The sequence below is a fragment of the Arachis stenosperma genome, chromosome 7, assembly GCF_014773155.1.
Source record: "Arachis stenosperma cultivar V10309 chromosome 7, arast.V10309.gnm1.PFL2, whole genome shotgun sequence".
Taxonomy (NCBI): Eukaryota; Viridiplantae; Streptophyta; class Magnoliopsida; order Fabales; family Fabaceae; genus Arachis; species Arachis stenosperma.
The window spans coordinates 59810971-59826360 of NC_080383.1; the positions used below are offsets into that span (position 1 = coordinate 59810971).

At 38.4% G+C, this 15390-nt stretch overlaps 1 non-coding gene across 1 annotated transcript; it reads left to right on the forward strand.

Moving 5' to 3' along the window:
• The first annotated feature begins 12089 nt into the window (after positions 1-12089).
• LOC130942712 (small nucleolar RNA R71) lies at positions 12090-12193 on the forward strand. The gene has a single exon (XR_009071272.1). It is a non-coding gene; the product is annotated as a small nucleolar RNA R71 (small nucleolar RNA).
• The last annotated feature ends 3197 nt before the right edge of the window (positions 12194-15390 follow it).

Here is a 15390-nt window from a genome sequence, read left to right on the forward strand (position 1 = left end):
ATGCCCTGGCATCACGTGCGTGAAGAAGAAGACAGGGGGAAGTAGAAATTCAGAAGACAAAGCATCTCCAAAATTCCAACACATTCTCCATTACTGAGTAACAATTACTCATTTCATGCTCTTTCACTTTTTACAATTAAAACTAAAGAACCCTATTGGTATCCTGACTAAGAATAATAAGATAACCATAGCTTACTTCAAGCCAACAATCTCCGTGGGATCGACCCTTACTCACGTAAGGTATTACTTGGATGACCCAGTGCACTTACTGGTTAGTTGTGCAGAATTACATAGTGTGGGTGTAATTTTCGTGCACCAGGGAGCAAGAGGAGGCCCAAAATGTAGAGGTAGGAGAGACCCTTAAATATGAAGGAGTAGTTGAAGGGAGTTGTCATAGAAAGAAAATCATCAAGGAGGAGTACGATTTTATGCTAAAACAACTGGACAAAGTCGCAATAGATAAAGAGGAAGTGGTTGAGAACTTAGGAGATGCAGAACCTCCATGGGAAGGTCGAGTCCTAGAGCCTCCTTCCAAGACGTTTGAAATTGATGCTGAAGAGGGTGTACAACCTCCAAAGCATATCATGGTTGAAGACTTTGAAGAAGTTAATCATGAGATGGATTCAACCATTGATGAATTCTTACCTATAATCGAATCCTCTCCCACTAGACTGGATATGGAGATTAAAGAAGAAGAAGCACAACCTCCCATGCCCTTGGCAAGCAATGAAGAAGAAATTGAATTGGAAGAAAGCTACCAAGAGGAAGAGGTTAAAATTGAAGAAGCTTGCAAAGAGGTAGAAGTTGCCAAGGGAGAGCACAAAGGAATGGAGCTTGAAATCACCTTGCCACAGCTATTATAGACCTCTCCCCCAAAGCCAAATACAACATTCAAGTGGGTAAAACTCCTATCCTTGACCTTTACTTTCCCACTTGAATATGGTTTACTTGAGACAGATGGTCAGCTTAGAGCTCTTTGTGGCTTTAAGAGTAAGAGGGAAATGGTTAGTGGTTGGCAACACAATCCTAGGTTCGTTGTGGTTAGGAGCTCAAAATCTAAATACAAGGGTTGGTGTAGAGCTCGAATGAATGGGTCTAGGAAGCTGTTTGGATGCCTTAGTGAGAATTCAAATTGCTTGCCACCCGGTTGGAGCAATAATGATGAACACAAAGAAGGGTGCAAAATCAAGGTTTGGGATCCCGGAATTCCGTCCAGCAATCAACAATCTTAGGGTCTTGTCACTTGCTTCAATTTGCTTAAAGGCTTTATGCGCCTAATTTGCTTCAACTTGCTTAAAGGCTTCAATTCAAATTTGCTTCAATCTCGTGTCCAATTTTGGCCCACAACACGAAATGCACAGAGAGTTGTGCGTGGACGGGGCTGCTCGCATGTGATTCGCACAACCAGGAGCATGCGTACGCGTGCGCGTCGCTCGCGCAACACCATCAGATCCTTGCGCCGCCCAGTTTCTTATCTTTTCTCTCCCAATCCTAATTTCTTTCTTTTTCCTCCTTCTTTCTTTTTCTTTCTTATTTATTCTCCATTCTTTTTCTTCTTCTCTCTTTACTCTTTTCTCCTTCTTTCCTCCTTTTCCACCCTCTTCTCCTCCTCTCTCATCCCTATTCCCTTTCTTTTCTTCTATTTATTACATTTGTATACTCGCATTCATGGCATTTTAACTTCATTGTTTCTTCTCCCTTTCTTTTCTATATTTGTCATTTTCACATTGGTGTAAAAAAAAATTTTCTTACTCAATTGTTACATATTTCTTGCATTACTTTGGGTGCTTCTTGACTTGTTTGCTATTTAGTTGACATGCTCTGTGCTTCTGTTGTTTTTCTCACTTACTTGTTTTAGCTACCATGTAATTGAGACCCTTATTATTTGGCATTAACCCACATATATTTTATTTCTTTTCATATCTTTGCTTGTGGGTTCTTTCCCTTCCTTTTTCTTTTCTTTCAGGATGGCCACCAAGAGGGAAAAGGAAAAGTTTCTAACTAAAGCAATAAACAAGTCCACTGCACGATCTTTCGAGAAAGGCATCAGTTGGAGAAATCCGCCCACTTATATATCTCTGCATGCACCGAGGACGGTGTAATCTTTAAGTGTAGGGAGGTTGATACCGACTTCCGGTGGTTAGTTACCTTCTTTACAACACCATTGTTTAATTTTCTTTGTAGTTCATTATTGCATTTGCATGTTTGATTGCATGTTTGTTTGATTTTTGTGCATATTTTACCACTGCTTGGTTAAAGTAATGAGTTTCTTTTCAAAACCCTTTTTACAATATTTCACTAGTTTAAATTAAAAATTTGTGTTAAACTTGTTTGAAGCTTGTATTTGGAACATAGTTTATAGCTAAGAACACACAACCTGTGAGACTTGAGCTTAATTATATGGTTTACATTATTTAGCCATAAATTTTTATTCTTGTGTGTTTTCTTCTCCATGATTGTAATCTATATTTTGTTCCATTCTATATGTCCATTCTTTAGTGTATTTACATGCTTGCATATGATTGAGGCCATCATTTGTTGTTAGCTCACTTATCCCAAATAGCGTACCCTTTCAATCACCTTTGTTTGCCACATTGAGCCTTTTAATCCCCATCTATTCTATATTTTACCACATCACTAGCCTTAAGCGGAAAAATAATTAATTACCCAAATGAATCTTTGGTTAGCTTATGTTAGAGATTGTGTGTTAATTAAGTGTGGGGAACTGTAGGAACTTGGGTTGATGAAAATATACAATGTTTCATTGACAAAATATTGGGAATTTGGGTACTTACTCATGTGAGACCAGAAAAATTAAAAACTCATGTGCATTGATATGTTATGTTTGCTTTCAAAAAAAATGATCAATGTTAAGTAAAATAAGTGAATAAGGGGACAAAATTACCCCAATATTGAGTTTAATAAACGATCAATGCATATGTGATAAAATTAAAGAAAATTTGATACATGAGTATGTAATGCAAAAGTGGGAATTTTGGATAGTTAGGCATGATTTTAGAGTTACATAGAGTGTGTATGTGTGTTAGGTGAGAGCTTAGGTTAATCAAAGATTCATATTTTAGCTCACTTGGCCATACATATATCCTCACCCTTACTTTAGCCCCATTACAACCTTGAAAAGACCTCATGATGTTTGCATTGGTATACTAAATACTTGTTGATTGGTTAGATGAAGAACAAAGTTTTAGAAAGCATGATTAGAGAAGAGTAGAGTGATTGACCCTAGACACTTGAGAGATTAGAGTGTATATACACTTCTTGTGAGGGCTCAATGCTTGATTCTATGTTCCCTACTTTCATGAGCTACCTTCTTACAAGTTACTTATCTTTTATTGTATGATTTAAATTAGTGGAATCTGATTTATGTTTCTCTTGAAGGATTTGTTTACTTTTAACCAAGTTAGTAGAAACATTTTACATGTAGTTGCATTCATATAAATAGGTTGCATTTCACACATCCTACCATTCCTCTTCACTCTTGTAGTTTCTCTTGAGCTTAGCATGAGGACATGATAATGTTTAAGTGTGGGGAGATTTGATGCACCACTATTTTGTGGTACATCTTGTACTTAATTGAGTGGATTTTATCCACTATTCTCACATTTATTCATAGAATTCGCATGTTTTATACTTTCCTTCCTGATTTTGTGCTATGATTGAAAACATGCTTCTTTGGCCTTAATTTTGCTATGTTTAAACCTCTCTCACTACCATTCAATGCCTTGATATGTGTGTTAAGTGTTTTTAGAGATTACGGGCAGGAATGGCTTAGAGGATGGAAAGGAAGCATGCAAAAGTGGAAGGAATACAAGAAGCTGAAGGAACTGCAAAGCTGTCAGCCCTGACCTCTTCGCACTCAATCGATCATAACTTGAGCTACAAAGGTCCAAATGAGGCGGTTTTAGTTGCGTTAAAAAGCTAACATTTGGGGCTTCACAACAATATATAATTTACTATAGTTGCCATGCTGTTAGGCAACGCACATGCGTGGATCACGCGTACGCGTGACCTGGCAAAAGTTCAATCCACGTGTATGCTTGGACGACGCGTACGCGTGACAGAGACACGTGCTGGACGTATCAGAAATCACCCCTAGCAATTTCTGTACTATTTTTGACCTAGTTTTTAGCCCAGAAAACACCGATTAGAGGCTACAGAGTGGGGGAATCCATTCATTCATCATTCACTTCTCATAATTCACAAATTTAGGTTTTACATGTAGATTTTAGAGAGAGAGGCTCTCTCCTCTCTCTTAGGTTTTAGGATTTCTCTTCTACTTTTATTTGTCTTGGTATTCTAGTTTATTGATTTTCCTTGTTAATTACTTTAGTTTATGAATTCTCATGTTAGATTGATTTTCTATTTAATACAATTTGAGGTATTTCAGATTTATTGCTTCTTCTACTATTTGTTATTGATTGATGTTAGCAATTGGTTATTTGGATTTAATATTCCTAGCTAGTTTTCTATGTTTTTATGTTATACCCTCCAAATACTTGACAAAATGCTTAGAAGGATGTTAGAGTAGGCTTCTATGTTCTTGGTTTTGGTTGACTAATTGGTGACACTTGAGTTATCAAACTCCCTTGTTGATTGATAATTAGAAGTCGCTGATTGATTTGGATTCCACTAAAGCTAGTCTTTCCTTAAGGAGTTGACTAGGACTTGATGAATCAAATTAATTAGTCCACTTGACTTTCCTTCATTCGTTGAGGGTTAACTAAGTGGGAGCAATGAACAATTCTCATCACAATTGATAAGGATAACTAGGATAGGATTTCCAGTTCTCATACCTTGCCAAGAGCTTTTCTACTCATTAGTTTATTCCTTTTGCAATTTACTTTTCTTGTTTCCTATCCAAAACCCCAAAACACACTTTTTCGTAACCAATTATAAGCACACCTCCCTGCAATTCCTTGAGAGACAACCCGAGGTTTAAATACTTCGGTTATCAATTTTATTAGAGGTTTGTTACTTGTGACAACCAAAACTTTTGCACGAAAGGATTCTTTATGGGTTTAGAAGCTATACTTTCAATGTGAGCTTATTTGTGAAATTCTATACCGCGTAAGAAATTGATCGTCAGAAACACTTTCAACACATTCGGGCTCCAAGACTTCGACCTCCACACCCACCGAAATGGGATGGTGGGCCTAGGAGATTTCTTCATCAAGACAGATAGGGCGGTCAAGCTCCCAATCACCATAGGAAACAGGGTCAAGAGACAAACCGTCATGGCAGACTTCGTTATCTTGAAAGATTCTACTGCTTACAACGTCATTTTAGGGAGAAAGACACTCAATGACTTCTACACGATAATATTCACAAGATACCTAACCATGAAGGTTTGGGCAGACGACAACACTGTTGGAACCATCTACGGCAATTTGGAGGTGGTAGTGGCCAACGATCACACCAGCCTGAGCCTCCGAAAAAAAATCTCGCGATGCCACCAGAGTGTTCGTGGTAGATCTGGATGCAAGGATAGACGAATGACCTAGGCCAGAGCCAGAAGAGGATCTTGAAAAGGTGCAAGTCAGGGAGACAGTGGATAAGTACACTTTCGTCAATTGCAGCCTACTGTACGTACTAAACGCCCTTTTGTCATCCCTCCTAAGAGAGAACATGGATTTCTTTGGTGCACGAAATTGTGATCATCAACAATGGCGCCAAAGACTTGGAGCTCTCAAACGTGAATCACACTTTATTACAACTTCGCACAACTAACCAGCAAGTGCATTGGGTCGTCCAAGTAATAAACCTTACGTGAGTAAGGGTCGATCCCACGGAGATTGTTGGTATAAAGCAAGCTATGGTCATCTTGCAAATCTCAGTCAGGCAGATTATAATGGTTATAATGGTTTTTGAATATAACGATAAATAAAGCATAAAATAGAAATAGAGATACTTATGTAATTCATTGGTGGGAATTTCAGATAAGCGCATGAAGATACTGTGTTCCTTTTGAATCTCTACTTTCCTACTGCTTTCATCCAATCATTCTTACTCCTTTCCATGGCAAGCTGTATGTTCAGGTTTCACCGGCGTCAATGGCTACCTCTCAGTGAAAATGGTCCAAATGCGCTGTCACTGCATGGCTAATCATCTGTCTGTCACTACGCCCAACACTCGCGAGTTTGTAGCTCGTCACAGTCATCAGATCTCAGATCCTACTCGGAATACCACAGACAAGGTTTAGACTTTTCGGATCTTAGGAATGGCCGCCAATAATTCTAGCTTATACCACGAAGATTCTGATTAAGGAATCCAAGAGATACACGCTCAATCTAAGGTAGAACGGAAGTGGTTGTCAGGCACGCGTTCATAGGTGAGAATGATGATGAGTGTCACGGATTATCACATTCATCATGTTGAAGTGCAGCGAATATCTTAGAATAAGAATAAGCTTAATTGAATAGAAGAATAATAGTAGTTGCATTAATACTCGAGGAACAGCAGAGCTCCACACCTTAATCTATGGTGTGTAGAAACTCCACCGTTGAAAATACATAAGTGATGGTCCAGGCATGGCCGAATGGCCAGCCCCCATGAAGGTCTAAAATCACATACACTTATTAAAGATCCATCCAAAGACCTCGAATACAATAGTAAAAAGTTCTGTTTATACTAAACTAGTTACTAGGGTTTACAGAAATAAGTCTAAGTGCAGAAATCCACTTCCGGGGCCCACTTTGGTGTGTGCTTGGGTTGAGCTTGAGCTTTACATGTGCAGAGTCTTCTCTTGGGGTTAAACGCCAAGTTGTAACGTCTTTTTGGCGTTTAACTCTGGTTTGTGACGTGTTTCTGGCGTTTTACTCCAGAATACAGCATGGAACTGGCGTTGAACGCCAGTTTGCGTCGTCTAAACTCGAATAAAGTATGAACTATTATATATTGCTGGAAAGCCCTGGATGTCTACTTTCTAACGCAATTGAGAGCGCACCATTTGAAGTTCTGTAGCCTCAGAAAATTTATTTCGAGTGCAAGGAGGTCAGAATCTAACAGCATCAGCAGTCCTTTTTCAACCTGAATCAGATTTTTGCTCAGGTCCCTCAATTTCAGCCAGAAAATACCTGAAATCACAGAAAAACACACAAACTCACATTAAAGTCCAGAAATGTGAATTTTTCATAAAAACTAATAAAAACACCCCTAAAAGTAGCTAGATCCTACTAAAAACTACCTAAATACAATGCCAAAAAGCATATAAATTATCCGCTCATCACAACACCAAACTTAAATTGTTGCTTGTCCTCTAGCAACTGAAAACCAAATAGGATAAAAAGAAGAGAATATACCATAAATCTCAAAATATCAATGAATATTAGTTCTAATTAGATGAGCGGGACTTGTAGCTTTTTGCTTCTGAACAGTTTTGGCATCTCACTTTATCCTTTGAAGTTTAGAATGATTGGCATCTATAGGAACTCAGAGTTCAGAGAGTGTTATTAATTCTCCTAGTTAAGTATGTTGATTCTTGAACACAGCTATTTTTATGAGTCTTGGCCGTGGCCCTAAGCACTTTGTTTTCTAGTATTACCACCAGATACATAAATGCCACAGACACATGACTAGGTGAACCTTTTCAGATTGTGACTCAGCTTTGCTAAAGTCCCCAGTTAGAGGTATCTAGAGCTCTTAAGCACACTCTTTTTGCTTTGTATCACGACTTTAACCACTCAATCTCAAGCTTTTCACTTGGAGCTGCATGCCACAAGTACATGGTTAGGGACAGCTTGATTTAGCCGCTTAGGCCTGGATTTTATTTCCTTGGGCCCTCCTATCCATTGATGCTCAAAGCCTTGGATCCTTTTTGCCCTTGCCTTTTGGTTTTAAGGGCTATTGGCTTTTTCTGCTTACTTTTTCTTTTTCTTTTTTTCGCAAGCTTTGTTCTTTACTGCTTTTTCTTGCTTCAAGAATCAATTTTTTTATTTTTCAGATCATCATTAATATTTCTCTTTTATATCATTCTTTCAAGAGCCAACAATTTTAACATTCATAAACAACAAGATAAAAAATATGCACTATTCAAGCATTCATTCAGAAAACAAAAAGTATTATCACCACATCAATATAATTAAACTAACTTCAAGGATGAATTCGAAACTCATGTACTTCTTGTTCTTTTGTATTAGAAACATTTTTCTTTTAAGGTAGGTGAAGGATTCATGGAATTATTCATAGCCTTAAGACATAGACACTAGACACTAATGATCATGTAATAAAGACACAAACATAGACAAACATGAAGCTCAAAAACCGAAAAATAGAGAGATAAGAACAAAGAAGTTAAGGAATGAGTCCACCTTTGTGATGGTGGCACCTTCTTCTTGAAAGACCAATGGTGTCCTTGAGCTCCTCTATGTCTCTTCCTTGCCTTTGTTGCTCCTCCCTCATAGCTCTTTGATCTTCTCTAATCTCATTGAGAATGATGGAGTGCTCTTGGTGTTCCACCCTTAATTGGTTCATGTCATGACTCAATCCTTCTAGAGAAGTGTTGAGTTGTTCCCAATAGTTGTTTGGAGGAAAATACATCCCTTGAGGCATCTCAGGAATTTTTTGATGATGAGCTTCCTCATGCGTCTCTTGAGATCCATGAATGGACTCTCTTGTTTGCTCCATCCTCTTCTTAGTGATGGGCTTATCCTCTTCAATGAGGATGTCTCCTTCTATGACAACTCCAGTTAAGTTGCATAGATGGCAAATGAGATGAGGAAAAGCTAGCCTTGCCAAGGTGGAGGGCTTTTCGGCTACTTTGTAGAGTTCTAGAGGGATGACTTCATGAACTTCTACTTTCTCTCCAATCATGATGCTATGGATCATGATGGCCCGATCCACAATCACTTCAGATCAGTTGCTAGTAGGGATGATAGAGCGTTGGATAAACTTCAACCATCCTCTAGCCACAGGCTTAAGGTCCAGTCTTCTCAATTGAACCGGCTTGTCTTTTGAGTCTCTTTTCCGTTGAGCTCCTTCCACACATATGTACATGAGGACTTGGTCCAACCTTTGATCAAAGTTGACCCTTCTAATGTAGGGGCGTGCGTCTTCTTGCATCATAGGCAAGTTGAATGCCAACCTTACGTTCTCCGGACTGAAATCTAAGCATTTTTCTCGAACCATTGTAAGCCAATTCTTTGGGTTTGGGTTCATGCTTTGATCATGGTTCCTAGTGATCCATGCGTTTGCATAGAACTCTTGAACCATTAAGATTCTGACTTGTTGAATGGGGTTGGTAAGAACTTCCCAACCTCTTCTTTGGATCTCATGTCAGATCTCCAGATACTTATTTTTCTTGAGCATGAAAGGGACCTTAGGGATCACCTTCTTCTTGGTCACAACTTCATGGAAGTGGTCTTGATGGACTTTTGAGATGAATCTCTCCATCTCCCATGACTCGGAAGTGGAAGCTTTTGTCTTCCCTTTCCTCTTTCTAGAGGTTTCTCCGGCCTTAGGTGCCATAAATGGTTATGGAAAAACAAAAAAATCTATGCTTTTACCACACCAAACTTAGAATGTTGCTCACCCTCGAGCAAAGGAAGAAAGAATAGAAAAAGAAGAAGAAGATATAGAGGAAAGGGAGAGAGGTGTAGGTTTCGGCCAAAGGGAAGAAGAGAGGGTAATGTTGTGTGAAAATGAAGAAGGAGAAAGGGGTTTATATAGTGGAGGGAGAGGGGTTAGGGTTTGGTCATTTAAGGTGGGTTTAGGTGGGAAAGAGATTTTGAATTTGAAGGTAGGTGGGGTTTACAGTGAAGAGTGGATGGATGTGAGTGGTGAAGAGGTGATGGGGAAGAGTGATTGAGGTGATTGGTGAATGATGTTTGGGGAAGAGTGTTATGAAAAGGTGTTAGAGAGAGGGAGAAGGTAGGTAGGGATTCTGTGGGGTCCACAGATCCTGAGGTGATCCTGTGGGGTCTACAGATCCTGAGGTGTCAAGGATTTCTCATCCCTGCACCCTTTAGGTGTGTAAAATGCCCTCTGTAGAGGCAATCCTAGTGTTTAACACCAGACTGATGCTTGTTTATGGCGTTAAATGCCCAAATATAGCCTGTTTCTGGCGTTTAATGCCAGCCTGATGCTTGTTTCTGGCGTTAAACGCCAGCTTAATGCCTATTTCTGGCGTTAAACGCCAGACAGATGCTTGTTTCTGGCGTTTAAATGCCAGACAACTCTTCCTCCAGGGTATGCTTTTTCTTTTGCTATTTTTTATTCTATTTTTAATTTTTGTAATTGTTTTGTGACTCCACATGATCATAAACCTAATAAAACATAAAAGAACAATAGAAATATAGATAAATAAAAATTGGGTTGCCTCCCAATAAGCGCTTCTTTAATGTCAATAGCTTGATAGTGAGCTCTCATGGAGCCTCACAGATGTTCAGAGCATGATGAGAGCCTCCCAACACCAAACTTAGAATTTGAATGTGGGGGATTCTCAACACCAAACTTAGAGTTTGGTTGTGGCCTCCCAACACCAAACTTAGAGTTTGATTGTGGGGGCTTTGTTTGACTCTGTATTGAGAGAAGCTTTTCATGCTTCCTCTCCATGGTTGCAGAGGAAGATCCTTGAGCTTTAAACACAAGGTAGTCCCTATTCAATTGAAGGACTAACTCTCCTCTGTCAACATCAATCACAACTCCTGCTGTGGCTAGGAAGGGTCTTCCAAGAATGATGGATTCATTCTCATCCTTTCCAGTGTCTAAGATTATGAAATCAGTAGGGATGTAAAGGCCTTTAACCTTCACTAACACGTCCTCTACCAATCTATAAGCTTGTTTTATTGACTTGTCTGCCATCTCTAATGAGATTTTTGCAGCTTGTACCTCAAAGATCCCCAGTTTCTCCATTACAGAGAGTGGCATAAGATTTATACCTGACCCCAAGTCACACAGAGCCTTCTCAAAGGTCATGGTGCCTATGGTACAGTGTATTAAGAATTTACCAGGATCTTGTTTCTTTTGAGGTAAAGTTTGCTGAACCCATGTATTTAGTTCACTAATGAGCAAGGGAGGTTCATCTTCCCAAGTCTCATTACTAAACAACTTGGCATTCAGCTTCATGATGGCTCCTAGATATTGAGTAACTTGCTCTTCAGTTACATCTTCATCCTCTTTAGAGGAAGAATAGTTCTCAGAGCTCATGAATGGCAGAAGAAAGTTTAATGGAATCTCTATGGTCTCTATATGAGCCTCAGATTCCTTTAGGTCCTCAATAGGAAACTCCTTTCTGTCTGGAGGACGTCCCATGAGGTCTTCCTCATTGGGATTCACGTCCTCCCCTTCCTCTTTGGATTCGGCCATTTTGATTATATCAATGGCCTTGCACTCTCTTTTTGGATTCTCTTCTGTATTGCTTGGGAGAGTACTAGGAGGAGTTTCAGTGTTTTTCTTACTCAGCTGACCCACTTGTGCCTCCAAATTTCTAATGGAGGACCTTGTTTCATTCATGAAACTTAAAGTGGCCTTAGATAGATCAGAGACTATATTTGCTAAGCTAGAGGGGCTCTGCTCAGAATTCTCTGTCTGTTGCTGAGAAGATGATGGAAAAGGCTTGCTATTGCTAAACCTGTTTCTTCCACCATTATTAAAGCCTTGTTGAGGCTTTTATTGATCCTTCCATGAAAAATTTGGATGATTTCTCCATGAGGAATTATAGGTGTTTCCATAGGGTTCACCCATGTAATTCACCTCTGCCATTGCAGGGTTCTCAGGATCATAAGCTTCTTCTTCAGAAGATGCCTCTTTAGTACTGTTGGATGCATTTTGCCATCCATTCAGACTCTGAAAAATCATGTTAACTTGCTGAGTCAACATTTTGTTCTAAGCCAATATGGCATTCAGAGCATCAATTTCAAAAACTCCCTTCCTCTGAGGCGTCCCATTACTCATATGATTTCTCTCAGAGGTGTACATAAATTGGTTATTTGCAACCATGTCAATGAGTTCTTAAGCTCCTGCAGGCATTTTCTTTAGGTGAATCGATCCACCTGCAGAATGGTCCAGTGACATCTTAGAAAGCTCAGATAGACCATCATAGAATATATCTAAAACCGGTCCACTCTGAAAGCATGCCAGAAGGACACTTTTTGGTCAACTGCTTGTATCTTTCCCAAGCTTCATAGAGGGATTCACCATATTTTTGCTTGAAGGTCTTAACATCCACTCTAAGCTTGCTCAGCTTTTGAGGAGGAAAGAACTTGGCCAAGAAGGCCGTGACCAGCTTATCCCAAGAGTCCAGGCTATCTTTAGGTTGTGAGTCCAACCATGTTCTAGCCCTATCTCTTACAGCAAAAGGGAAAAGCATGAGCCTGTAGACTTCAGGATCTACTCCATTAGTCTTAATAGTATCACAGATCTGCAAGAACTCAGTTAAAAACTTATAGGGATCTTCTGATGGAAGTCCATGAAACTTGCAGTTCTGTTGCATTAGAGCAACTAGTTGAGGCTTCAGCTCAAAATTGTTTGCTCCAATGGCCGGGATTGAGATGCTTCTTCCATAAAAATTGGAAGTAGGTGTAGTATAATCACCAAGCATCCTCCTTGCATTATTGTTGGGTTCGGCCATGTCTCCTTCTTTTTCGAGATTCTCTGTAAGGTTTTCTCTGGATTGTTGTGCTTTAGCTTCTCTTAGCTTCTTCTTCAGAGTCCTTTCAGGTTCAGGATCTGTTTCAACAAGAATATCCTTGTCCTTGCTCCTGCTCATATGAAAAAGAAGAGAACAGAAAAGAAGAGGAATCCTCTATGTCACAATATAGAGATTCCTTTATGTGAGTAGAAGAAGAAAAGAATAGAAGAAGGAGGAGAAAAATTCGAACACAAAAGGGGAAGAGAAGGTTCGAATTTTTAGATGAAGAGAAGTGTTAGTAAATGAATAAATAAATAGAAAAAGATGCGAGAGAGGAGTTTTTGAAAATTAACTAAAATAAAAGAAAAATATTTTTGTTTTTATCTTAAATTAAAGTTAAAATTCAAATTTATAAAAAGAAATAAAATTAAAATTTAACACAATTAGTTGAATAAAAAGATTTTTTAAAAAAGAGGGAGGTGATTTTCAAAAATTAGAGAGAGGAAAGTAGTTAGGTGGTTTTGAAAAAGATAAGAAATAGTAAAACAAACAAAAAGTCAATTAGTTAGTTGAAAAAGATTTGAAAATCAATTTTGAAAAGATAAGGAGTTAGAAAAGATTTTTGAAATTGATTTTGAAAAAAGATATGATTGAAAAGATATGATTGAGATTTGTTTTGAAAAAGATTTGAAAAGAAAATTAAAAAGATTTGATTTTTAAAATTAAAATTGATTACTTGACTAACAAGAAACTAAAAGATATGATTTTAGAATTTAAAGATTGAACCTTTCTTAACAAGAAAGTAACAAACTTCAAATTTTTGAATCAATCACATTAATTGTTAGTAAAGTTTTCGAAAATTATGAAATAAAATAAAAAAAAAGATTTTGAAAATCAATTTTAAAAATTTTCGAAAATAATAAAAAAATTGAAAAAGATTTGATTTTTGAAAAAGATTTTGAAAAGATAAGATTTTTAAAAATGAAATCTTGACTTGACTAACAAGAAACACTTTATTTTAAAAATTTTTGACTAAGTCAACCCAAAGATTTCGAAAATTATGAGTAAAACAAGGAAAATATATTTTTTTGAATTTTTAATGATGAGAGAGAAAAACACAAAAATGACTCACAACATAAAAAATTAAGATCAAAACAAAGAAAATATGCAAGAACACTATGAATGTCAAGATGAATGATGACTACGCATCATGTACCCTTTTTCCTATCTAAAAGGACAATAAAAAGAACACAATCCTATTGAATCAATGCAATTTCATGGAACAAATGATGTATATTGTGGTACATTGCTTTGAAATAGTTTGTGTTAAATTTCAGGTGGAAAAAGAAGCAAAAAGAGCACAAAACAAGCAAATAAAATTGGACGTGCCACTTGGAGCTCTAGGCGTGGCACGCCAAGCCAACATTCCAGCAAAGAAGGTTGGAGAATTTCACATGGGCGTGCCACTTGGAGCTCTGGGCGTGGCATGCCAAGTTTGTGAAGCCAAGATGTCAAAGAGGGCGTGCCACATGGTATTTTTTGGCGTGGCACGCCAGGCTTAAGTTCCAGAGGAGTGATTTTGAGCCCCACAACTCCAAATGCAGATATCTTGAGTTACACAACTCCAAATGGGTTGATTCCAGTGACAGTAAAAAGTAGACATCCAGAACTTTCCAACCATATGTAACGCTTTATGATGGACACTATAATTGATGAAGATATTGACCCCGAAAATACAGGGAGCAAAAGATGTCAATGCAGAGTTACCAGTCTGACCTCTTCTTCTTCAAAGGGACATAACTTGAGTTGTAGAGGTTCAAATGATGTAATCTTGGTGGAGTTGCTAAGCTGACATCAAAAGCTTTCCAACGATATATAACACTCTAGGATGGACATTAAAACCGGAGGTGAAAAAGGCTATTATTTCAGCATTGCAAAACCTGGGCGTGCCACTTGGTATCGAAGGCGTGGCATGCTAGCGCAAGAATCTCACTATGGCGTGCCACTTGAAGCTTTGGGCGTGGCACACCAGTTCTAATGGCCAGAGAGCATCATTTAAGGTGTGGCACGCCAGCTTCACAACATATGGGGCGTGGCATGCCAGAAGTGGGCGTAGCACACTCGGCTACGTGACAGACTAATCTATCCGCCTTCAAATGGGCATAACTTGAGCTACAGAGGTCCAAATGAGTTGATTCCAATGGCGTTGGAAAGCTAACATTCAAGAATTTCCAACAATATATAATACTTTATAGTGGACATTCATTTTGAGGCCCAACCAACTCCATACTTTCAACGTTGCAAAGTGGGTCATACTCCAAAGAGCAAAATCAAGTGGGAGTGGCACTTGGAACCACACGCCAACTTCTCCCTGCAGCCCTCAACCTTCAATCAAGCCCACTCTAACTCTCACTCAAGCTACAATTGTCAACCAATCAAGGCCGAAAGAAGCATCTAGAATAGTTTATTTTTATTTCATTGTAATTTGCTTTTAATTTCATTTAAGTTTGTAATTTAGGAGAGCCTGTATAAGGGGCTTAGTTTCATAGAATTAGGTATGCTGGATTGGGGGAAGTCTTCGGACCCTCTCTGTTCACCATCAGCTTCCTTTCTTTTCTTTCTTACTTTTGTAAATATCTTTTAGTTATGAATCACTAACTCTTTCCATTGGGAAAGAGAGCTCTATTATTTTTCAATGGATTGATTGTTTTTATTCTTCTTCTTCTATTCATCTCTCTTGATTTACTAGAAGGGATTTCGTTCTTCATTCTAGCATTCAATTATCTTGGAAAAGAGATTGAATG